The sequence below is a fragment of the Palaemon carinicauda genome, chromosome 1, assembly GCF_036898095.1.
Source record: "Palaemon carinicauda isolate YSFRI2023 chromosome 1, ASM3689809v2, whole genome shotgun sequence".
NCBI lineage: Eukaryota > Metazoa > Arthropoda > Malacostraca > Decapoda > Palaemonidae > Palaemon > Palaemon carinicauda.
In genome coordinates, this window is record NC_090725.1 from 80,275,900 (window position 1) to 80,300,748 (window position 24,849).

Consider the following 24,849-nt stretch of genomic DNA (forward strand, 5'->3'; position numbering starts at 1 on the left):
TCATTCGTATATACTGGACAAAGGCATAGCATAGTAATTAATTGTTTCATTATTATGTAGTTTAATTTACACTTATGCAGAGTAAATAAAAAGCCTTTCATTAACCTACGACCAAAGAGGTAATAGCCGTAATATCATTTTGAAACCAATCTATTTTATTGCAAGCAAATATTTTATCAATGCATTTTGTCCGAACTCTAGGCAGCTTCTGCCTTCTGGTTCACCGAAAATCGAATTAATCCTGAAAGGTCGCCTGGTTGGTCTTAGGCTGCCCATTCACTAGCGACTGAATCTGTGAGATTTGATCAAAGTGGGCGGAGTGTCAGCATATCGTTGTGTGAGTGTTCATTTTGATCCTCCAATCTGATTGTATGGTCTAATTGCTACAATCGATCGTTCGTTCAGATCTAAGGCGGCCATTTACAGACAGATGTAATTTGCCCCGACTGGAACTGGTTGTTTGCGGCGGGGTGAGTCAAACTGGTCAGTTTCTACATCAGAAGCCTCATTATTTTGTTTCTTTCGAGTGAAAAAATAGAGGTGGAAACATAATGTCTGAGATTTGGGAGGACAATGTTTTTTTTTCTTTTTTTTTTGGGGGGGGGGCGAATTTAGTGAGATTTATAAGTGTCATCCATTCCTAAGGAATGTAAAAAGCAAAATGCATTCAGATAGAAACGCTAAAAAACAAGGCTTACGAAGCTCTGATAGAAACACTTAAAAGAAAAGTGTCCAGAAGCAAATAAAGACATGGTGACTAAAAAAGCTCAACAATATGCGCACTGTGTTTCGAAACAAACTAAAAAAAGTTGAAGCCTCAAAGAAATCTGGCACAAGAACTGATGAAGTTTATGAACCATCTCTATGGTATTATGATATTCTATCATTTATGAAAGAATCAGAAACACCATGTACTTATGTGCCTAATGTGCAGGAGGTAAGGGAAACTAATAAATATTGCATTATTGTATTTCATGAAAAGAACATATTAACTTTAACCATGTAATATATAATAATTCCGTATATAAATGAAACTAATTTTTTAAGGCAACCCATATATACAAATTTATTCTAAAATATCTAATATTTAGCATTCATAACCCATAAAACAGCAATCATTATAATGCTCAGATACCAAAAATATTTCAAAACCTCTCTAATTGCCAGTGTACTGCACCTTAACCATTGAAATAATTCATAAACATTTCTCGAACTTTCTTTTGCATCGCTGGTATTATGTCCATTTACGTCAGGAAATAATGGTGCATGATAATTAATCAGAGGGAAAATCCATCGACACATCTGGAATTTTAGCATGACGCTGAAGATAATTGTGCAACAAACAACATGACATTACAATTTTCTCCTTGTTTTCTAATTTTAAATTAAATGGAGCTGAAAATATTCTAAAAACTGCTTTCAGTCTTCCGAATGCACTCTAATATACGGCGAGCTCTGCAAAGTCCATAGTTGAATATCCTTTTCTGTTCATTTAGATAGTTTTGAGCGTAAGGATTTAAAAAAAAATATCATTGAAAAAGCTTCATATCCTATGAAAACCAAAAGTAAAGGTTCTGATGAGGAGGATGGAGAGGAAGCATGGGGTACTGAAAGACTACCTTCGGATAATTTTTGACCAAATATTGTGTTTTCAATAACACCTCCGTCAGATATTCTGTCAATCGTTCCAAAATCACATATGATAAATTCACCTTTTGGATTGACGACTGCCATTAAATATTAGGTTATGAAACCCTTCATAATTTACAAAAATAGGAGCCTGCATCTTTTGGTGGAGTGATTGCAACATGTGTACCATGTTATTGAATAGAATGATGCTATTATATTTGTGTAATAAAGTATAAAAAATTTGTTTACCTTCATATAGTCCCCCTTTAGTAAGGCCATATGGCTTGGCAGGTTTCTGGAATTATTTGACCTAACCGTTGAGAAGACATTGCCTCATTGTATCTAAGATCTTCATATGATCATCCTGTTGCTAAATATCGTAGAGTAGCAGAAATTCTTTAATGGGGTGTTATTGCCTTCCTCGTGCACGTGTCTTGCCTCTGTATAAAAGGTGCTACTGTATTAAGTAATTCATGATGAGTGTCCACATCCATTCAAAGATAATTAGACAAATCATCAGGGTACAGTTTCAACTCCTCCAGTAAACTCGAATGAGAAAAATTTTTTTCTCTAGCAATCCTTTAGTCCAAAATCTCTTCTTGTCTGCTCCTTTTCTTAAGTCATATGTTCACAAGACAAAAAAGCAATAGCATAAAGGTCATTATCACGGAGCGGTTCCGTCCTAGGTGTTTACTGCTCTACTGCTGAGACTGAAATGACATGTTTTTGAAGATCTGATCGTAGCGTGAGTGCTCACTTGTACAATTTAAAAGCCCCGCCCACTACAATCTGATTTCTCAATCAAGTCGCTAGTGAATGGGCAGCCTTAGAGTTTAGATAATTTGACTATCAAGTTTCAACACTATACAACAGTTTAGACTGGTATTATGCAGGCCAATTTTAACCAATGGGTACTTGTTCTTGTTCTTGTTGTTGGGCAGAGGGATTCGCCTTTTCATCGGCACCTCCTTGGTTTTCTTTATTCTAATTCTTTAAATTTCTTCTTTCTTTTTTTCCACATTTGATAGATATATTCTTCTCTTTTCTCTATTCCTTCTTTCTTGAACAGCACGTTTCCTATTATCTTCTTAGGAAACCGTTTTGTATAATAGCAGCAGGGTTGCCAGTTTGGCCTTTTTTCCGGCCAAAAAAAAAACTCAAATTTGACCTCTTGTATTTAAATAGGTTGGCCTTTAGTAATATGAAAAAAGCCGAGCCTTAAATACTATATTTTGACCTTTTTCTATTAATGGGTTGACCTTTTAAAGCCTCTGTTGATTAGAAATTGACCTTTTCTCATTTAGAAAACCTGGCAACTCTGAATACCAGTTGAAAGAAAGAAAGAAGAAGAATTGTAAACAAAGTGCCGTGCTTGGTTGGAGGGTGTAGCGTGTCCCATATATTTAATTTCTCAATTTCTCGTTGTATTTAAGGTTTGTATTTGAGTTTACTCGTAAAACTATCGTTTAATGATGTTACATGTAACATCTGTATTGGGTAATAAAGGTAGCCTAGATGAGAAATGAATTTATATCGTAATATAGAGTTATAGACCACTCATGGTTTACGGTAGAAAAGCCTATGTCATGGTCCACTATCTATTGACCTTTAAAAATTATGTTTAATTATAGTTTAGTGTATTATTAGGGAGCTTTTGTAGCTTGGGACAGAACGGGTGTGATTAAAAAAACATTTTTAATATAACAAGACCACCACCTAACTTAGCCTAAGAGCCGTAGCCTAGCCTTACCGGTAATTTTGTAGTGAATTACATGGCAATGTAACCTAGGAAAACAGCTACTTATTCTTATAGAAAATATTACGCTCCCTTCGAAAATGACATTTGTTCCCGTCGCAAATGAATAGTTTCAGAAATATATATACATCTATATCCTCCAATAATGGGGGACCCCCAGTGGGAACTCGGGGGTTTTGGGTGGGAATTCGGCAACTTAAAGTTAGCCGAATGGGTTGATCTGTTTGTTTCCGATTGAAATGAACATCAAATTCGGTTAAATCACGTTATTTACTATAGGAAAACATATATTTCCTCTTCGAGATCTCACCCTGTAATACAATACAAAATTACCACTGTGTTTTGCTTTCCAGCCGTCTTCACTCCTGGCAAGGTATCTAAGACTAAATCCCAAAACTAACTGTATATTATCGTACTTCAGACTAAAATAAGTCTTAAGCACCATATATAATAATAATAGGTAGTTTTGTATATTATTCCATACTAATGTAACCTAGGGAAAAACTACCGTTTCTTATAGAAAAAATTACGCTCCCTTCGAAAATGACATTTATTCCCGTCGCAAATGAATAGTTTCAGAAATATATATACATCTAAATCCTCCAATAATGGGGGACCCCCAGTGGGAACTCGGGGTTTTGGGTGGGAATTCGGCAACTTAAAGTTAGCCGAATTGGTTGATCTTTTTGTTTCCGATTGAAATGAACATCAAATTCGGTTAAATCACGTTATTTACTATAGGAAAACATATATTTTCTCTTCAAAATCTCACCCTGTAATACAATACAAAATTACCACTGTGTTTTGCTTTCCAGCCGTCTTCACTCCTGGCAAGGTATCTTAAGACTAAATCCCAAAACTAACTGCATATTATCGTATTTCAGACTAAAATAAGTCTTAAGCACCATATATAATAATAATAATAATAATGATAATCTTTATTTCAGCAAAAGCCATATACAGAGTTACAATAAGGGTACAGTGATCTTACACTTTTGACATCGTAAATAAAAAAGATGAGATATGCAATAATATCAGTGATATATTATAAACATCAATTAGCAGGTTGACCTTAGAGTTCTAAGGTCTGGGTAACAAAATCACAATAGAATTAACTCTTGACAATGATGATAACATACATATCAGCAAACAAAAAGAGAGGGAGAAAGAGAGAAAAAAAAATGGAGATGACAATGATAAATATGTTGGAACAGAAATTGCTTGAATAATGAAAGAACACTGGGGAGAAAAAAAAAAATCTAGTCACTGAGCAGGTGGTGTGAAGGAAATACAGGACATCCAGACAACAAAGATGTAACATAATAAAATGCATTATCATAACATTTCTGGGTATCATACCAAAGTTATTTAGTGATGAAGATTTGGCATAGCCAAATATATGATACTTTAATTACTCGCGGAACTGGAATTCGGTATAAGAAATGGACGGGTGCTGGCTAGTTTGATATTTTTCTCTATATGTTTAATAGGGGCTGGGGCATAACATAATAACTTACATATCGGTCAATTAAAATGTGAAATAGGTTTTTCACTCTGTCCATTGTTTACATCTGAAAGACTGAAGGGGACTTATTGCGCATGCTTCGTTTCTGTGTATTTACAATGACGTACCTGTCAGGGTTTTTTAAAAACCAATTAACAGCTTACAAGTATTGTATTTCGTAATTTCCTGGATGTTGTTCTACAACAGCTGTTTTTTTTTCCACCTTCCCCTGCTGTTTCAACTTAACCACCATAGCATAAAGACGTCCCCAAGAGGGAACTTAAGAGAAGTACATCAATATATTTCAAAATTTAGTATAATTTCATTTATATATGTCGGCAATTGATTTGATGGAAATGCTCTCTGTTCAGTGTAAAGCTATTGTTACTCATGTGAAATAAAAAAAAAAAAACAGCAAAATAATACCTCTAAGGTCCGATTCTGACTTAATTTTTAGGGAAAACCAGGTCAATGTCTACTGCAAAGCTTCTGTAAAGATTGCCAAAACAAAGAAAGAAAGAAAAAAAAAAAAAAAAGAGACGGTGTTAATCATAAGGTAAGGAATTAGGAGCCTTTGTAGATTAGCGGCCAGGTCCACCCGCGGGCATAGAAAACGGGAATTTCTTCCCTTTTTCTAACCGTTCGTAAGACGTGGCCGTTGTTCTACTAAAGAATGTTCTGCCAAAACTCTAGAATAGAACACTGCCTAACTTGAATGGGCCCACCTAACCTTACCTACAAGACGTGTCTCTCCTTAACTGGGGGGCTAACGCCTCCCTGCGACCCCCTGTACATAGCCGTATAATTAATCTTAAACCTAAACGGTTGGCTGCCGCCCCCCCCTGTGACCCCTCTTACACTTGCCTATTCTTAATCGGTAGTCATCATACATACATGTGGCCGCTATCACTCATACACACAAGCATATTCTTAATCGGCCGACATCATGCATACATGTGGCCGCGATCACACAAACCAGAAACGGAGAGGGTTGTACTTGCATTATTTCCGGTTCAGCTTGCGGGTTTATTCGTAACCTCTACAACGGCCCCCTACTTATTCGAAGTCACTGAAGTCCAAGTCTTCAACTGGTATTGCCTTTCTGCCGAGAGACAACTTCTTCCTCTTTTGGGGAGGGCACATTGGAGGGGCACTTTTAGGAGATGTAGGGTGATGAGACACCTTTTTTCGTGGATGGTTTGTTACACTACGTTGTGAAGGGGATGGGTGTTGGGACGGACCAGGACTTTCGGAATCAGAATCGTGGGTATTGAGCGGATAAACACGTTTAATTAATTCCAGGAATGCCTTCAGTCTACACCCCTTACCGATCAAATAACATTTTTGAATTATATACATCGCAAAGTAGATTTTGTATAAATGTTTCTGAGTACCGAATTTCGGTAGTACAGATCTTTTTAGTACTCGCCACTGTGATTCGATTGTATTGGTGTGCACACTGGGATCTTTTGGACTCACAAAGTTAATGCTATGATTAACATTGTAGTTTCGGGATGGACGCATTCTAATATCGGGAGTAATGTCTTTTCCGAACGATCCTCGGCAACCCTGAAAAAAGTCTCGCGTGTTTCCCGGTCAATCCCGCCGAACACCCATTTGCCATCGACCTTGCTGCCAACATTATATTTTCTTTTTCCGAATTTGCTCTCGTCTATCTCGACGATATGTCCTGGTCCGCCAATTTTTTTTACTGCCCATCACTAAGATGTCCGTACACACGTCGCGACAGAAGTTGTACCAATCAACTAGTGTGTGAGAGGCAAACTTTTTGTACAAAGGGAGAATCTGGTTCTGAGAAAAACCGCAAATAAAACTTGCTAATATAACAAATACATCTTCGTACAGTAGCTTTGATCATGAAAAAAAGCTACCGTGGTTAGGGGCGATCTTCTTTTGGCAATAACTATATGAACAACGCCAAAAAAACTTAGCTTTTGCACCATTCGCTGATTTTCCATCATACTTATAGCGCATTTCACCGATACGACATTTTGCACAAATGCCGGAAAAATCACCTAAAAGTCCCATTTTATATAAATATTTTGTAAACTTAGCACTTGTAAAATTCATAATCCTAAACATACTAGGATTGACTGAATTGAAAAAAGATTCATAAGTATCTACACACTGATTAGTTGCCATCGCGCCGCGTGGGTAAAGAATGAGCATTTCCGACCCTCGATGGCTGCTCCCGTTTCCGTATTTGAATTTTTAGAAAAAATGAGTTATGATTGGGTGAAAAAGTTAATCCCCAGGTCAAGTTGGGTCCCATTGGGTCATTTCAAATTTCCGCGGCCGATTATTAATTCAGTATTCCACCGCTATGGCACTGTTGATTCGATCAGAACGTCATCTATAGGGAATTCTAGGAACTATGGGAGCGAGAAACTGCATGGCAAGGTACAGAGCTCGTGTCAAATTAGATGGTTTTCAAAATCTTTGTATATCGGTATAGTAAGTACTTACCCTGAGAATTTATAACATTCTGAACAGTTAATATTCTATACAAGTTTCCGATAAAGTTGAAAATAAGGCGGCCGCTATCATACATACAGTTGGCCGCCATCCTACACACATCCCAGGAATTATTTGTGTTTTACTTTTTCTTAATGTAAGAATTTATTTGTGATTTAGTTTATCATAATGTAAGGAATTATTTGTGATTTACTTTTAGTTTGTGACCTGGGAAGGGGGAATCCGGCCAGCAGTTGTTACCTGGGTTGTGACCTGGGAAGGGGGGTCCGGGGTTGTGACCTGGGAAGGGGGGTCCGGGGTTGTGACCTGGGAACTACTAGGTTAGGTTAGGTTAGGTGGGTGTGTTAGGTTCTGTACCCGTTTGCAAATCTCAAACGTGTTAAATAATCCCGTTTTGGCCTATTTTCATCCACTTACATGAACCCTATATTTTTCCAACTGGTTATCTTGTGCTTATTTTGCATTTCTGACCATTATTATTGCTGCAAATCTCTCGTTTATGACATTTCCCCACCCAGAAGACCCCGGCTTGGGTCCCACATAATTGTCTTTATATAACGGGGTCCAAACACTCATGAACGGGTGGTTTGCCCCAATAATCATGGTCAGAAATACATAAAACACAAAATAGCTAGTAGGAAAAATATAAAGTATCATATATTTACCTCTATACAGTACACTGTACCTGGTCCTGGTCTGACTTATCCCTTAAACATTGGTGCTGACTAGACTCGAAGTCGGTCTCTGGAAAGGATCATTTACTTATTAGGAGACTTGCATGTCCGTTCAACTTCATTTTACAAAGATTATAAGTAGATCCTGTGCGCCCACGATCTTCAGATCTGGGTGCAGTAGGGAAGTCTAAGATCACCTGCTCGCACCTACGAGGATTCTCGCGTGCGCCCTGCGTGCCCACGCCCATCCCCTACAGCAGCTATACACTGCCAACTTGACGTGCGCCCACAAGAGGCCCGCTAACGCACACGGGCTCTGACTGCGCGCCCGCGCGCAAGGGATATCTCTCCTGCGCATGCGTGCCCTACGACATCTTCTGGGGCGCGCGATCTATTGCCCGCACGCCCACGTGCCCATCATCCTGATCCTGCGCGCCCGCGCGCACGTGAACATTCACCCGCGCGCTTGAGCGCACAATCAGTCTCCTGCGCACTCTCTTGTGTCTCCTGCGCACGCTTCTACGCACCATCGCTCGCCTGCGCGCCCTCGCGACCCCGGGTATTCCTTATCGCTCGAGCGCAATACCCTCCCGCGCGCGAGGCTGCAGGACAACGCACTGCAAGGTCGCCATCGCCACATTCTCCTCCCCGCAAGCACAGAACAGCGCGCTCGCCGGTGGAGGGGAAGGTTCCAGAAAGGTCCAGGGTTATTTGTTCCGTAACTGAAATACAAATCACGCTATTTAATATGGGTAATTACTTTCAGCGTAGCTGAAATGACGAGCCATTAGAATTTTAATGAGGGTTTACTACCCCACCGCTAGTTAGCGGGGGTTAGGGAGGGGTAGTATACTCCCCCCCCCCCTCACACACACCTGTGCTGAGCTTCACTTTGCTATCGGCTCGGGTGCTAGACAGACGTGTCTCCTATCATCCTCGCCTACAATGACAGCCATTAATCTTTGTTTGCTTTTTCTTTTTGACAGAGTGTTTGGAAGTTGGCCTCTGCAATGCGGAAGTGTCCTGGCTTACCTGACTGCCCTTGTGGGATCCACACACCTTATGTCCTTTTTGTAGGGGCCAACGGTGTGACAGAGATAAAGTATTCGGTCAGTGCAGGGAGTGGTCTACCTCCCAGTGGGAGATGTTTTCCCGGCGCCCGAAGAAGTCAAAACGGGATATTTCTCCTTCAAGGGCTTCCTTGAAGAGAGTAAACCCCAAGGACTCTTCTTCCGTAGCCCAAACCTCCTCCGAAGCTCCCACTCGATCGGCTTCTTCCGAGAGGCCGGCAAGTGGTAGCGTAGGCCACATTTCTGTTAACCAATCTCGGGGATTGGGAGAGGGAGTTGCCTCCCATAGCGAGGCAGCTCCTCCCTCTCCCCCGGGGGAGGATTTAATTTCTAATGTTGCTAATGATGATTTGTTACAGCTTTGGGCTTCCTTGGGGTTTCAGGGCTAGCCCTCCAAGGAAGCCCTGTTTGTCATAATCAGGTTAGGGGCAGCTGTCAAACAGTTGCCGACGTTAGCAGAGGTTGATCCTCTGTCTATCGTCGACATTGTTGTGGCAGAGGCTTCTGACGAGTTATCTCAAACCTCTGCTTCTGTTGCTGATGTAGCTGAAGGCTTAGCTCCCCCCTCCGAACACCCTTCGAGGGAGGAACTAAGTCCAACAGTCTCTCCTGCAGGTGATTCTCCCCCTCGGGGGAGTTCACTGACAGAGACTCCTCTTCGGAGGACTGCCGACGGTCTACCTGCTGCCCTCAGAGGGCGTATAAGGCGTAAGGCCCGCCTTCCCCTCCGCCATAGAGGCCTTCCTTCACCTCACAAGGGTGTTAGGAGGCGCCTCTTTGGCTCGTCTTTGCCGCAGTCCGCCGGAGAGGAACCTCGTCGCCGTTCACGTGCCCTTCCAGCTACATCCCTGGACCTGTCCGCTGATCGTTCGCGATCTCCTACTGCTGCCAGACCTGCTGACCTGCCGACGCGTTGTGGGCGCCCACGCATCCTGCGATCAAGCAGGCCACGGTCCCTTCGGGGCAAAAGGGACTTACTCACATTGTAGCAAGGTCCCTTAAGCGCCAGGTGTCACCTGCGCGCCAACGTTCTCCTGCGCGCAAGCGCCCTACAGTTGCTGACCCAGAGACATCGAACCAGCGAGCACCTGTTCCTGGGACTTCTCGCCAGCGCTCACCTGCGCGCCGTCGATCCCCTGTGCGCCAGCGTTCTCCTGCTCGCCAGCGCGCCACTGCGAGCCCGTATCCTGATGCGCGCCCTAGATCTCCTACGTGCCAGCGCTTACCTGCGCGCCAACGTTCGCCCGCACGCCCACGATCTTCAGATCTGAGTGCAGGAGGGAAGATATCATCTTCCCCTGCTCGCCAGCGATCTCCTACGCACCAGCAGACACCGACGCGCCATCAGACCCCTCTTGCTCGTCAGCATTCTCCTACGCGCCATCACGCGCAGTTACCAACGCGCCACGCCTGTTCGCCCATCGTAGATGTGCGCCCTCGTGCGCGCCCAACACTTTCACACTCACAGGCTCAGAAAGATCCTGCGCGTCAACGCGCTCGCGTGCAATCGCCTCCACGCACGCGAACGCTTGTTCAACCTGCTGCATGCCCTAGGCTTTCTCCAGAACGCACCGATCGCCCACGCGCTCTGTCGCCCCTGCGCACCATCGCTCGCCAGTGCGTCAACGCGCACCCTCGCCATCACGCCCGCTCGAAGAATCGCCTGTGCGCGAACCGGATAAGAACCTATTGCGTGACCACCAGCACGATCCCACGCGCGAGGCTGCAGGAGCGCGAGCAACCAGGTCGTCTCCTTCATGTCCCCCCCCCCCTGCCCCCCGCAAGCGCAGACCAGCGCGCTCGCCGGAGGGCGGGAGAACATCGGATAGGTCCAGGAACTTGCATTCTTCCCCTTCTTCTTTTCAGGAAGACCCTGTTGTGGTTTCTACTCATAGGGATCGTACAATCCCCTTCTCTCCAGAGGGAATCTCTGACAGCGCCGCTGTCAGTAAGCAGTCATGCAGGCCTTTAAGCCTGCCTTCTCTAAATTGGGCCCCAAATCAGCGGCAGTACCGACCCCCCTGAAGGTGGAAGAGAGGAGTAGACGACGTGTTGACTTCCCCAAGGGTTAAGCTGGCTCCTCGGAAGTCTTTGAGGAAGGCTCCCTTCCCCCCCCCCCCCCTAGACTTTCTCTGCTTCTCCTTCGGACGAAGATTTCCCGTCCTCAGGGGATTCTCGTGAGGTGAGGCGTTCTCCCATTGCACCAATGGGAGAAACCTCACCCCGCGTAGAGAAGTCTTCTCGGGTAGGGGTGGAGAAGAGCCTCCCGCCATCGCTGTTGGAGTCCTGTATCCCTCCCAGGAGGGAGTCGAAGGACTCTTAAGACTGTTCCCAAGTCGTCCTCGAGGATGAGACCAGAGCCAGCCAAACCCGCGTAGAACGTCCACTAATCCCCCCAAGAGGAGCCTTTGGGGACAGAAGACTTTGCTACCAGCCCTTCAGGAGGAGAGCTACAGGAGTCTGAACATGCATTCTGGCAAGTTCTGACTCTGATGAGGAATCTCAACGGGTTCTCGCATCCTGAGATTCCCCCTCGAGAGAGCAAGGACACGGTTCTGGACCGAGTCTTCGGCACTCAGAAGCCCCCTAAGGCCAGTGCGGCTTTGCCTTGGTCCCAAGGGGTCAAGAGTGCCAGAGATAAGGTTGAGGGCCAGCTCTCCGAGCTTGCCTCCTCCATCCATTCCAGCGCCGGCAACAAACTCCTTCCGCCTCCTCGGGTCCATCAGAGGAGGTACTTTGAGATCATGGAGGAGTTTTGTTTAGCTCTTCCATTACACCACTCTGTGGAAGAGGTTACCAAGGGAGTCCCTCTAGAGAGACTCACCAGTCGGCAAGTGTCTTTCTCAGCCTCGGAGATCCTCGGTCAGGAGAAGGTAGCGAAGTGTGTCATGCAGGCAACTTCGTGGCTGGATATCTGGCTGGGGTCTCTCGGCATCCTGCTACGATCCGAGGACCTGTCCAAGGAGAGTACCAGGAAGGCCTTGGAGACCTTCCTTCTATCAGGCACACGTCACGAACTTGTGGGCTAATTCCATCTTGAAGCGTCGTGATGCGGTGTCTGAGAGATTTCACACGAAGGTCCCCAGCACCGAGGTCAGCAGACTCAGACATTCCTCCATCTTGGGGAGAAAATTGTTTGAGCCGAAAGACGTGGAACAGGCAGCTGATAGGTGGAGGAAGTCCAACCAGGACTCTCTCCTACATAGGGCTCTTACATCGAAGCCCTATAAACCACCTCCAGCACCCCAACAACCTCGCACGTCCAAGACAACGAAACCGGCAGTGGCAGCAAAGGCAACGGTGTCGAAGCCCTTCCCTGTCAAGGACAGGAAAGGCAAGAAGTCCTCCAGGGGAGGGAAAGATCCTAGAGGGAGTGGCCGAGGCCACAAATGCTAGGATTGGCAGTCCCCCCCGCATGTCCACCAGTGGGGGGATGCCTATAAAGTTGCGCGATCAGGTGGCAGCAACTCGGGGCCGATGCCTGGACGATTTCTGTGATCAGTCAAGGTTATTGCGTCCCGTTCACAACATCTCTACCTCCCCTGACAGCGGATCCAGTGTCGTTTAGCTCCCTTGCCATGGGATCAGCAAGGGGGCAAGCCCTTCGGGCAGAAGTCAAGACCATGTTGAAGAAGGGCGCTCTCCAGGAGGTCGTCGACGGCTCCCCCGGCTTCTTCAATCGACTCTTTCTTGTAAGGAAGGCGTCTGGAGGCTGGAGACAAGTCATCGACCTCTCAGCCCTGAATAGGTTTGTCAAGCAGACCCCGTTCAGTATGGAGACGGCAGACAAGGTCAGACTCGCAGTGAGACCCCAAGACTTCATGTGTACACTGGATCTGAAGGACGCATACTTCCAGATCCGAGTCCATCTGTCTTCAAGGAAGTACTTAAGATTCAGCCTGGACAACAAGATCTACCAGTTCAAGGTGCTGTGTTTCGGTCTCTCCACAGCACCCCAGGTTTTCACCAAAGTGTTCACCCTGATATCATCGTGGGCACACAGGATCGGCATCCGTCTCCTCCATTATCTGGACGACTGGCTGATCTTAGCAGACTCGGAGTCGACCCTTCTTCGACACCGTGACAAACTTCTGGGACTTTGCCAAGATCTGGGGATCATGGTAAATCTTGAGAAGTCCTCTCTGCTTCCTTCTCAAAGACTGGTATATCTAGGCATGATCTTAGACACCAATCTCCACAAAGCCTTCCCATCAGACGACAGGATAGCAAGGCTGAGGAAGGTCGCAAGTCCTTTCCTCAGACGAGACGAACTCACAGCCCAATCGTGGTTACGTCTTCTCGGTCACCTCTCATCCTTGGCCCGTCTAGTTCCCAATGGTCACCTCAGAATGAGATCTCTGCAATGGCGACTCAAGTCTCGGGGGAATCAAGGATACGATTCCCCGGACGTCATGGTCCCTATGGGGCCTGCAGAACGGACGGACCTTCAGTGGTGGGTGGCAGACGAGAACCTACGAAAGGGAGTGGATCTTCTCGTCCTCCCCCCGGATTTGATGCGGTTTTTGGACGCCTCAAAGAAAGGGTGGGGGGCCCACGTTCTGAACCACAGGACCTCAGGCCTGTGGTCAGAATCAGAAAAGTGCCTCCATATAAACCTGCTAGAAATAAAGGCCGTATTCCTGGCCCTTCAACAGTTCCAACAATACCTGGCGGGTCACTCTGTGGTGGTCATGAGCGACAACACCACAGTAGTGGCTTACATCAACAAGCAGGGAGGCACCTTTTCGGTGCAGCTATCCCATCTTGCAGCAGAGATACTGAGATGGACCGAAGTCAACTCGATTCCTCTATCGGCTCGCTTCATTCCAGGCAAAAGGAATGTGCTCGCCGACAGTCTGAGCAGAGCGTCTCAGATAGTGAGTACCGAGTGGTCTTTGGATCGTCTAGTAGCCAACAAAGTCCTGACTTTGTGGGGTTCCCTGACTGTGGATCTGTTCGCAACAGCGTTGAACTTCAAGCTCCCGCTGTACTGCTCCCCAGTTCCGGACCCTAAGGCACTCTGGCAAGATGCCTTCCAACAACGGTGGGACAACATCGACGTTTACGCCTTTCCCCCGTTCTGTCTGATGAGGAGGGTGCTCAACAAGACCAGAACATCGGTCAATCTCTCGATGACCCTGATAGCTCCGCTATGGCATCACGCGGAATGATTTCCAGACCTTCTGCAACTCCTGATGGAGGTCCCGAGAGAACTCCCTCCACGACACGAGCTACTCAAACAACCACACTCCAACATCTTTCACAAAGCCATAGCTTCGCTTCGGCTTCACACCTGGAGACTATCCAACATCTCCTCAAAGAGAGAGGATTTTCGCAACAAGTTGCGGAAAGGATGTCTGGACACTTGCGAAGGTCATCCGCAGGGATCTACCAGGCAAAGTGGAGAGTTTTCTGTGGTTGGTGTTGTGGAAGAGGTATCTCTCCACTCGATGCCACTATTCCATGCCACTATTCCAGCAATAGTGGAGTTCTTCGTGTATTTGCGAGAAGAAATGCGCCTTTCAGTCTCGGCAGTGAAAGGCTATCGCTCAGCCTTAAGTCTCGCCTTTATGCTCAAAGGAGTGGACATTTCTTCTTTGCTGGAACTTTCTTACGAAATTATGAACTTACCTGCCTTCAAAGAAGTGAGACCTCCTCCATGGAACGTGGTTCGAGTTCTCAGGTCTCTGAAGAGACCTCCCTTCGAACCATTACGCCAGGCTTCAGATCGCCACCTGACTTGGAAGGCAGTGTTTCTACTTGTGTTAGCTTCGGCCAAACGAGTTGGGGAACTGCGTGATCTCTCTTTATGACATCGCCCATTCAAGGGGAGGGGGGGAGGTAACATTCAGATTCGTCCCTGAGTTTGTAGCTAAGACTCAGAATCTGGGAGTGCCAGACCCTCGGTTTGACTCTTTCCGGATTTCGAGTCTTCGTTCATGTAACAGATGACCCAGACCATCTCCTACTGTGTCTAGTAAGGAGTCTGAGGCTCTATCTTAAGAGAACAGCTGCAATTCGTCCTCAAGTGCAAGCATTGTTTGTAAGCACTGGGATGACAAAGAGGAGGGTCACCAAGAATACCATCTCAGCTTGGATTCATAGGGTAATCCATCATTCCCTGAATCCCGACCCTCCACCGTCATGTCGCCCTAGAGCACATGATGTCAGGGGCATAGCTACATCCTTGGCCTTCAAAAAGACCTACTCAGTGACGCAGGTTCTACAAGCAAGGGTGTGGAAGCGTCAGACGACCTTCACAGTCCACTACCTGCAAGACGTGACCCACAGGAGGCTCGATACGTTCTCTATCGGCCCTGTGGTGGCTGCACAACAGCTGGTTTAAACCTCAGACTCCTTAATGGACAAGTAGCAGAGGGTTGAGGGCATTGTTATCCAGTTTTAGTCTGCATGAATGAAAAGGTATGTCTGGCCCTTATTCTTTTCTTCATCCTCCCCTCTCTTGGGGAAAGCAGCATCCTGGGTTCTCTGCACAGCTGACCTCAAACCACTGCAGGTAAACCATGTTCCTAGTATTAAGCTAATACTGTCACGTCCCCATACCCTGACGAGGTGGTATTGGGAGAGTCCTAGCCTTAAGTTCCATCTAAAGAACTTCAGGTCAACCTCCTAGGACGAGTCACACTTCATTCCTCAACACGCAGCTTATGTAGGCCGCAGTCCTTGCAGAGCAAGGTGCTAGCGAGGCTCAGGGACTCCTTATCATTAAGTACCAACACACTCAGATACTGAGTCCCCGGGCAAAAAGCCAAAAGCCAGTAATGGCTGGGAAGCCACCCTACCTAAGGGTTGAGTCACCCATATTAAATACTGTAGCGTGGTTTGTATTTCAGTTACGGAACAAATGACAAATTCGTAGATGATTTGTATTTTTCCTAACTATACAAACCTTAGCTATTTAATCAAACTTGCCCGCCAACCCTGTCCCCCGTGAAGTCCTACCTCTAAGCAAAGTGAAGCTCAGCACAGGTGTGAGTGAGGGGGGTTAGTATACTACCCCTCCCTACCCCCAGCTAACTAGCGGTGGGGTAGTAAACCCCTGTTAAAATTCTAATGGCTCGTCATTTCAGCTACGCTGAAAGTAATCACCCATATTAAATAGCCAAGGTTTGTATAATTAGGAAAAATACATAACTATCTATGAATTTGTCATTTCTTCTTCCTTTTCTTTTCAGGCGAACCCCCCTATGGAAACTACTCCTCCCAGGTATTGGCCCTCTTAATGAGAGAATGCCTTGATGAAGTCATTGAGCTTCAGCACGGCATCTCATTCCCGTGCTGAAACTTGGTGACGGGCAAGAGGGCTCTCGAACTTGGGGAAATTGCTCCCCCAGTTCGAATCTAAATTTCTCTCCTTCACCTTTTTCTTTTACTCAATATTATGTCGACCTTATCCTAATTTCATAAACTTTCTTTCGTCTTGCTTTCCAAACTCTATGAGAAAAATTTCCCTCATTATATATGTGTATACATTATGTACATATATATTTATTATTTTTTTTTTTTTTTCCTATGGCTTGGATGTTTCTACATCCATTGTAGCCCCGGCGGGGATGTTCATACATCCTTTATTGCTGCCTGCTTTGATGAGTGGGAGGAGGTATCACGGTTAGGAGGTGTTTGCATTTAAAGCTATATGTGAGAGTATTGGATGATTTCAGCCATCCCGAAGATGGTTTGGACCTTTTTGGCAGAACTATTCTCAAGTGTTGGATCTTCGGAATCCAGGGGGATCCAATGCTTGGGGTAGAACTCTCGGCTTTTGGCCGGAAGCCCGTCATTACAGATATGGGGAGGATGATTCCATAGTTTCTTGGTCTCAGTCCTAACAGACGGGTTCAGCTTACACCTGTGCCTCTATATCTGTTTTGATGCTATCCTTCGGGTAGGGTATGGAGTGGACCATCTGGGAAGTATACTCTTATTGTGCCGATAGTGGAGAGTGAAAATTTCCTTTCTGACGTGTGATGGCCTAACATTCTCGAGCAGGTACATCAAACTAACCCTTTTCACTCTCTCTCTCGTCTAATGGATTCTTTAAGTAACGAACCCCCATCCCCTGGATACGCTGACTCTCCCCCGGCACTGTTGACGACCTCTGCTAATTCAATTAAGGAAAATTCTGTTGACGACATAGGAACAAAAAAGGACCCCTCTACTAATGTTTTAAAACCAATTAAGTCGGGTAACAAAGGGAAACTTCGAATCCTTCATGTTACCCAAATTCCAATAAATACTGATTATGATATGATATATAAAGCATTTAGATGCTATGGAGTGATAAAAGAAATTAGAATGAAACTTGAAAATTAAAAAGGGCATTCATGGATAACGTATAATAATCATGAAGAAGCATTCAACGCAATTTGTAACATCAATGATATCAAAATTAATAACTTAAATGTCATGGGTGCCCTATGTGATAAGATACCAAACAGTTTGGATGTATATAGACCTGCCGACTGGTTTGAGAAGGATATCGATTTAACCATGCTCCCCCAAAGAAAGCCAAAACCACCAATGTGGCTTGTTGCTGAACCTAAAGGAAGTAATGGGAATTATTTTAGAATTAGCAAACTAATTCAGAAAAAGGTAGGAACCATTGCACCAGGGGATATATCTCGCTTTGGGAAAAATAGCCTCTTAATCCATGCAAAATCATACACGCAATCAGTTATACTGTCTAACCATAAGACAAGCAGTGATGAGGATATGTTAGATGTCAAACCCCACCTAAACTAGTTACGGAAGGGGAGTAGTCTTCAATAAAGATCTGTATGAATTTACAGAAGAGGAAATACTAGCCATGTGCCCATTAACAGTGTGGAAAGTGCACAAGATTCCTGGGACGTCAATGATTATCCTTACTTTCCAGGATGGTGATGTGCCTTTCCACATCGATATTGAAAATGAAAGAATAATAGTTCGACCTTTCACACGAAAACCCTTACAATGTTTCAAGTGTTTCAAATTTGGACATCCTTCTAAAGTTTGTAAAAATGAAAAAATGTGTAGCATCTGTGCCAGTCCTTATCATGGAGAGTGTACACTTGAGCCCAGCTGTTTGAACTGCAATTCAAACCATAAATCCACTGACAGGAGCTGCGAGATTTATAAGTTTGAAGAAGCAGCCCTCAACAAATCCAGTGTAGAACACATAAGTGTAGGACATGCCAAAAGACTACTGAAAAAACCAAACAGCTATGCAAAGGCACTGAAATCAAGAGAAAATATACCACAGGAGACATCGAACCCACATAGTGCTGCCAGTAACTCCAAGAAAAGAAATACATCATCTAATGATAGTAAAGTTTTACGTGACAAGGTAAGCATATTGCCTTCCAAGGCTTTGCCACTGTGTATTAAAACTCCGGCACTGCCCACTTCTATACAAACTTCATCCTCCATTACCAGCAATAGTACTAACCTCTCTCAGGCCATGTCCTTGCCTGATTTGACGGAGGTTCCACTCGAAACAAAGTTACCCGGTGCACCTGTGGTAGGGAAGGTGCAAAAATCTGGTAGATCCTCACCACCGATAAATAGGAAAAGAGAGAGACCTCCATCTCTCTCACCCCCTTCCATAAGAAATATTAGAGTTATGACATCAAATAAATATGATGTTTTGTCTGTTGATGTTTCTGATCAACCAGAAGACAATTTAAATAAATCAGAAATTCAAGTTGAGGTCCACCATCCCCCTCAACAGTTGGATCAGGACGACAACAAGAAAAGCACAAACAAAAAACCATATTTATCAAGATCCTCTCTAATAAGACTACTGGGAAATAGCATTAGATCAAAAATTGCTAATGGGAAGACTTCATCTTGAAGCTCTTCCAAAAAATAAACCATAGTTTTTTCCTCCATTTTGCAATGGAATTGTCAGGGTTTAAGGGCCAAATATGAAGAACTTAAGTTCTTAGTTTACGAGCATTCCCCCATAATCGTAAGTCTACAGGAGAGCAAGCTTAATGCTAATACCCCTTGTCCTCGCGAATATATCAGTTATAGGACACTTTATGATCACGGAGTGGGGAGCCATGGCGGAAGTCTCATATACGTTCGTCAAGATGTTCCCCAAATATCTTTGTCTATTCCTACACCTCTGCAGGCAGTGGTTGTACAGATTGATATAGGGAGAAAATATACAATCTGTTCACTGTACTTGCCTCCAAATGATAACATATTGTATGAAGATTTAGTAGAGGTGATTCAACAGCTCCCTCAACTTTTTCTTTTACTAGGAGATATGAATGGTAGACATCCATTGTGGGGTGATATTTTAGCAAACACCAGGGGCAATATTATATCATCAATTGTGGAAAACGAGGATGTCGGACTCCTTAATACAGGAGAACCCACACACTTTCATGTACAGACGGGTACCTTGTCATGCATTGACCTTTCAATTGCAAGCTCTAACTGTCTCCTTGATTTCGATTGGAGGACATTAGATGATTGGCATACTAGTGATCATGCACCAATCATTATAAACACCAACAATGGTCCACCTTTACAAATATCTTCACGATGGAATCTTGATAAGGTGGACTGGGATAGATTTCGTGAGCTAAGTGAAATTGAAGGAAATGCAGAACAGTTTGAAAATATTGATGATGCCATAGACTTGCTTAATGGAACCCTTCATACAGCAGGAGTTAATTCAATTCCTAAAACAACAGGGTTATTCAAACGACGACCAGTCCCTTGGTGGTCTCCAGAACTAACTGTCCTGCACAGAGCCACAAGGAGGTCTTTAACTCGACTGTGCAGACACCGCACTGAGGGCAATTTGATTATATACAAGAAATGTAGAGCACAGTTCCGTCGTGCCATGAAGGAAGCTAGGCGCCAGTCATGGGTGTCTTTTGTTTCCTCCATTAACAGTAGAACACCACCATCTGCTGTGTGGAGGAAAATAAAAGAGATTGCCGGCAAATTTACCCCGAACCCACCACCAGTGTTGAAGGTGAATGGTCAGTATGTGACTGAAGCAAATGATGTCAGCAATGCCCTGGCTGAACATTTTACAAATGTATCCAGCAAGTGTGAAGGAGCTCCTGGTCACCAGTATAGGAGCAACGAGGAAAAGAAAATTTTAAATTTTGTAACAGGAAGGGAAGAGTCATATAATTCTCCTTTTACTGATGGCATGATCATAGTTATCCAAGTGTTTGGGAACTAGCCATTATTTTAGCCTTTTTAAAACCCGGTAAGGACAAGTTTTTAGCAGCAAACTACCGACCTATTGCATTGACATCTTGTTTGTGTAAAATAATGGAGAAGATGGTCAATGCAAGACTAATTTGGTATCTTGAAAAGAAGAATATTTTATTACCGATTCAATGTGGATTCCGAAAAATGCACTCAACGACTGATGTGTTGATACGACTTGAGTCTTCTATTTGTGAAGCCTTTGCTTCCAAACGGCACCATGTTACAGTCTTTTTTTACCTTGAAAAGGCATATGATACCACTTGGAGGTATGATGTACTTAAAACAATTCATGACTTGGGATTGAGAGGAGAGCTTCCACTATTTATTCAGGCATTTCTTTCAAATAGAGTTTTTCAAGTGAGAGTGGGGGAAGCTCTATCGGAGAGTAAGTGCCAGAAAGAAGGAGTTCCTCAGGGTAGTGTGCTGAGTGTGACCCTTTTTGCACTAGCAATTAATGGGATATCCTCGGTCATTCCCCAGGATGTTCTCTCAACATTATTCGTGGATGATCTCTCCATATCATTTGCTGGAGCTAAAATGGCAATGGTTGAGAGAAAACTGCAACTCTCAATTGACAAAATTATCCAGTGGGCCGATATGAATGGATTCAAGTTCTCGACAAGTAAAACTACTATTGTACATTTCTGTCGTATCCGGGGAGCACATCCAGACCTGGATATATCCATTAAAGGTCAACGTATCCCATGTGTAGGGGAAGCTAAATTTTTAGGTCTGATATTTGATTGTAGACTTACATGGGTTTCTCACTTAAAAGCATTAAAAGCTAAATGTCTTGAGGCTCTGAATCTTTTAAAGGTATTGTCACATACATCATGGGGGGCAGACCGCAATACTATTTTAAAGTTATACAAGTCCTTGATTTTTTCCAAAATTAGTTATGGATGTGAAATATACTCCTCAGCCACCCCAAGCCGATTAAAGATGTTAGATTCAATACATCATACTGGTATTAGATTGTCCACAGGAGCATTTAGAACCTCGCCTATCCCAAGTCTCCTTGTTGATGCTGGAGAGTTGCCTCTGGACCTTTACCGAATGTCTTCCATTCTTCGGTATTGGTTTAGATTGCAAAGACTCCCTAATTCTTTAGCCTTCCAGACTGCAAGCCTTGTAAGGCACCCAACATACTTTGAGATGCACCCGAAATCTCCTCAACCCTATGGCTTTCGGGTGAAACAATTATTAAACAGTCTGGATATAATTAGAAGTAAGGTACTTCCATTCAAGGTATCATCAACGCCTCCATGGAAATTACCAGAGATATCTTTTTGTAAATATTTTATAGGAGATAAGAAGAATATGTCAGACCTAGAAGCCGGGTCTCTTTTAAATGAACATGTTAAAGAACATAGAGGATCAACTTTTATCTATATTGATGGCTCCAAATCTGATGCTGGCGTTGGATTTGGGGTACATAGTAATGGTTTTAATTGTAGAGTTGCACTTCCTCTGACCGCTTCCATATTTACTGCCGAACTGTATGGCATACAGTATTAACCGCTATTGAGAAAATAGCGTTGGAGAAGGAGGGTAATTTTACAATTTTTAGTGATGCAAGGAGTGTCCTTCAAGCTATAGAAGTTTTTAATTCTAATAACCCTCTAGTTTTAAAGATTTTAGAATGGGTTTTTATCATTGGACGGAGAGGTATAACAGTTCGATTTTGTAGGGTTCCAGCACATGTAGGTGTGTCTGGGAATGAGAAGGCAGATTCACTAGCTAAGAATGCTGCATCCGAGTTGCTGCCAAGAAGGTATCCCATTCCCTGTAATGATTTCTTACCTGACATCAAGAAATTGGTTTGCAATAAATGGCAACAGCAATGGGATAATCTAGATGGCAATAGAATGCGAGAGGTAACAAATGTCATATCTCCTTGGAGGTATAATATGATGCCCGAAAATGGGAGACGTCTCTTTGTTGTCTCCGTATTGGTCATACTCGGTTGACACATGAGTTTCTGCTGAAGGGCCAACAGCAACCGTATTGTGACGACTGTTTAGTACCTCTAACAGTGAGGCATTTGTTGACCGAATGCCCCAATTATAACAACTTAAGGAATAGATATTTGTTTGAGGCTCGAGGTAAGGGTGGCAGGTTCATCCTTGCCAAGATTCTTGTACATGATGTGTCCTACTATGCAAGTGGCATTTTTAGATTTATTTCAGAAGTAGGTCTTCTGAAAACTATACAACTTTTATGACATTCAACTTTTATGATTTTTAAATGAATACTCTTATTTTTTTTATTTTATTTTTTATTTTTGTATACATAAACTAAATGATATCGGCGTCAATGACCTTAGATGTTAGGATGCCTGAAAACTTTAAATCAATCAATCAATTAACCAGGGATTGGTCGATCCCTGTCCCTCCAGAGGGAGTGTCTGACAGCGCAGCTGTCAGCCAGCAGCCATGGTTTGGGGCACTAGTCAGAGCGGTTACGCAGATTTTCCAGCCTGTTCTCTCTGAATTGGGCCACAAATCCTTGGCTGCGTCTACCCCCCTGAGGAGAAAATGAGGAGTTTCGGACGCGGTGACTTCTCCAAGAACTAAGCTGTCTCCTCGTGAGCCTTCGAGGCAGGCTCCCCCCCCCCCCCCAGACATTTTCTCCCTCCCTGTTGGACGAGGACTTTCCGTCCTTAAGGGAGTCACGTGAGGTGGGACGTTCCCCCATCGCACCAATGAGGGAAACCCCACCTCCCGCTGAAAAGTCTTCCCTGGTAGGGCCGGAGAAGAGCCTACAGTACTTCCGTCGTTGTTGGAGTCCTGCATCCCTCCCAGGAGGGAGTTGAAGGACTCTTAAGACAGTGTCTAAATCCTCGACAAGACTTAGGACGGAGCCAGCCAGTAACTCGGAGAACGTCCGCGATTCTCCCCAAGAAGAGCCTTTGGGGACAGGAGACTTCGCTGCGAGTCTGACATCTGGAGGAGACCAACACGAGTCAGAACATGCATTTTGGCAGGTTCTGACTCTTATGAGGACTCTCAATGGGTTTGCTGACCCAGAGATTCCCTCTTGAGAGGGCAAAAACACGGTCTTGGACCATGTATTTGGAACTCAAAAACCTTCTAAGGCCAGTTTGGCTCTGCCCTGGTCTCCGGGGGTTAAGAGTACCAGGGACAAGATCGCAGTCCAGCTCTCTGAGTTAGCCTCCTCCAGCCAATCCAGTGCCAGCAACAAGCTTCTCCCACTTCCTCGCGTACAGCAGAGGAGGTACTTCGAGATCTTAGAGGAGCCTTGTTTAGCTCTTCCTCTTCACCATTCTTTGGAAGAGCTTACTAGGGAAGTCTCTCTTGAGAGACTCTCCAACCGGCAGGTCTCATTCTTGGCGACTGAGATCCTTAATCAGGAGAAGGTTGCGAAGTGTGCTATGCAAGCCACTTCGTGGCTGGACTTCTGGTTAGGGACCTTAGGTATCCTGTTACGTTCGGAGGATTTCTCCAAAGAATGTACCGGGAAAGCTATGGAGACCTTCCTCCTCTCAGGCACTCATACGATTGAGTTTCTGGCCCACCAAGTCTAGAACTTGTGGGCTAACACCATCCTGAAACGTCAGGATGCGGTGGCTGAGAGGTTCCATCAGAAGGTCCCTAGCTCCGAGATAAGCAGGCTCAGACATTCTTCCGTGGAGGGAACGAATCTTTTTGAGCCTAAAGACGTGAAGCATGCTGATGAGAGGTGGAGGAAGTCCCACCAAGACTCCCTCTTACATAGGACTTTGACATCCAAGCCCTATAAGCCTCCAGCACCCCAGCAGTCCCGTCCTACCAAGACCACGAAACCAACAACGGCAGCAAAGACAGTGGTGTCTAAGCCCTTTCCTGTCAAGGATAGGAAAGGCAAAAAGTCCTCCAGGGGAGGGAAAAATCCTAGAGGGAGCAGCCGAGGCCACAAAGGCTAGGATTGGCAGTACCCCTGCATGTCCACCAGTGGGGGGATGCCTACAAAGTTGCGCAGACAGGAGGCAGCAACTCGGGGCCGATTCCTGGATGATTTCCGTAATCAGTCAGGGATATCGCGTCCCGTTCACAACATCTCTACCCCCCCTGAGGACGAATCCAGTGTCATTGAGCTCCCTTGCCATAGGATCAGCAAGGGGCAAGCCCTTCGGGCAGAAGTGCAGACCATGTTGAAGAAGGCGTCTGGAGGCTGGAGACCAGTCATTGACCTCTCGGTTCTGAACAAGTGTGTCAAACAAACTCCGTTCAGCATGGAGACTGCAGACACGGTTAGACTTGCAGTGAGACCACAAAACTTCATGTGTACATTGGATCTGAAGGATGCGTACTTCCAGATCCCAGTCCATCCGTCTTCAAGGAAGTACTTAAGATTCAGCCTAGACAACAAGGAGTACCAGTTCAAGGTGCTGTGTTTCGGTCTCTCCACAGCACCACAGGTTTTCACCAAAGTGTTCACCCTAATATCGTCGTGGGCACACAGGATCTGCATCCGTCT

The 24,849-nt window shown here is 44.8% G+C and overlaps 1 protein-coding gene across 1 annotated transcript in view; it reads left to right on the top strand.

Annotated features, from left to right (window-relative positions):
• The first annotated feature begins 2,964 nt into the window (after positions 1–2,964).
• The window catches only part of LOC137649287 (nuclear RNA export factor 1-like), a 46,752-nt gene continuing 24,867 nt past the window's right edge, over positions 2,965–24,849 (top strand). The window contains exon 1 of the mRNA XM_068382276.1: positions 2,965–3,062. The gene's annotated coding sequence lies outside the window, so the exon portion shown is untranslated. The remainder of the gene's footprint in view (positions 3,063–24,849) is intronic.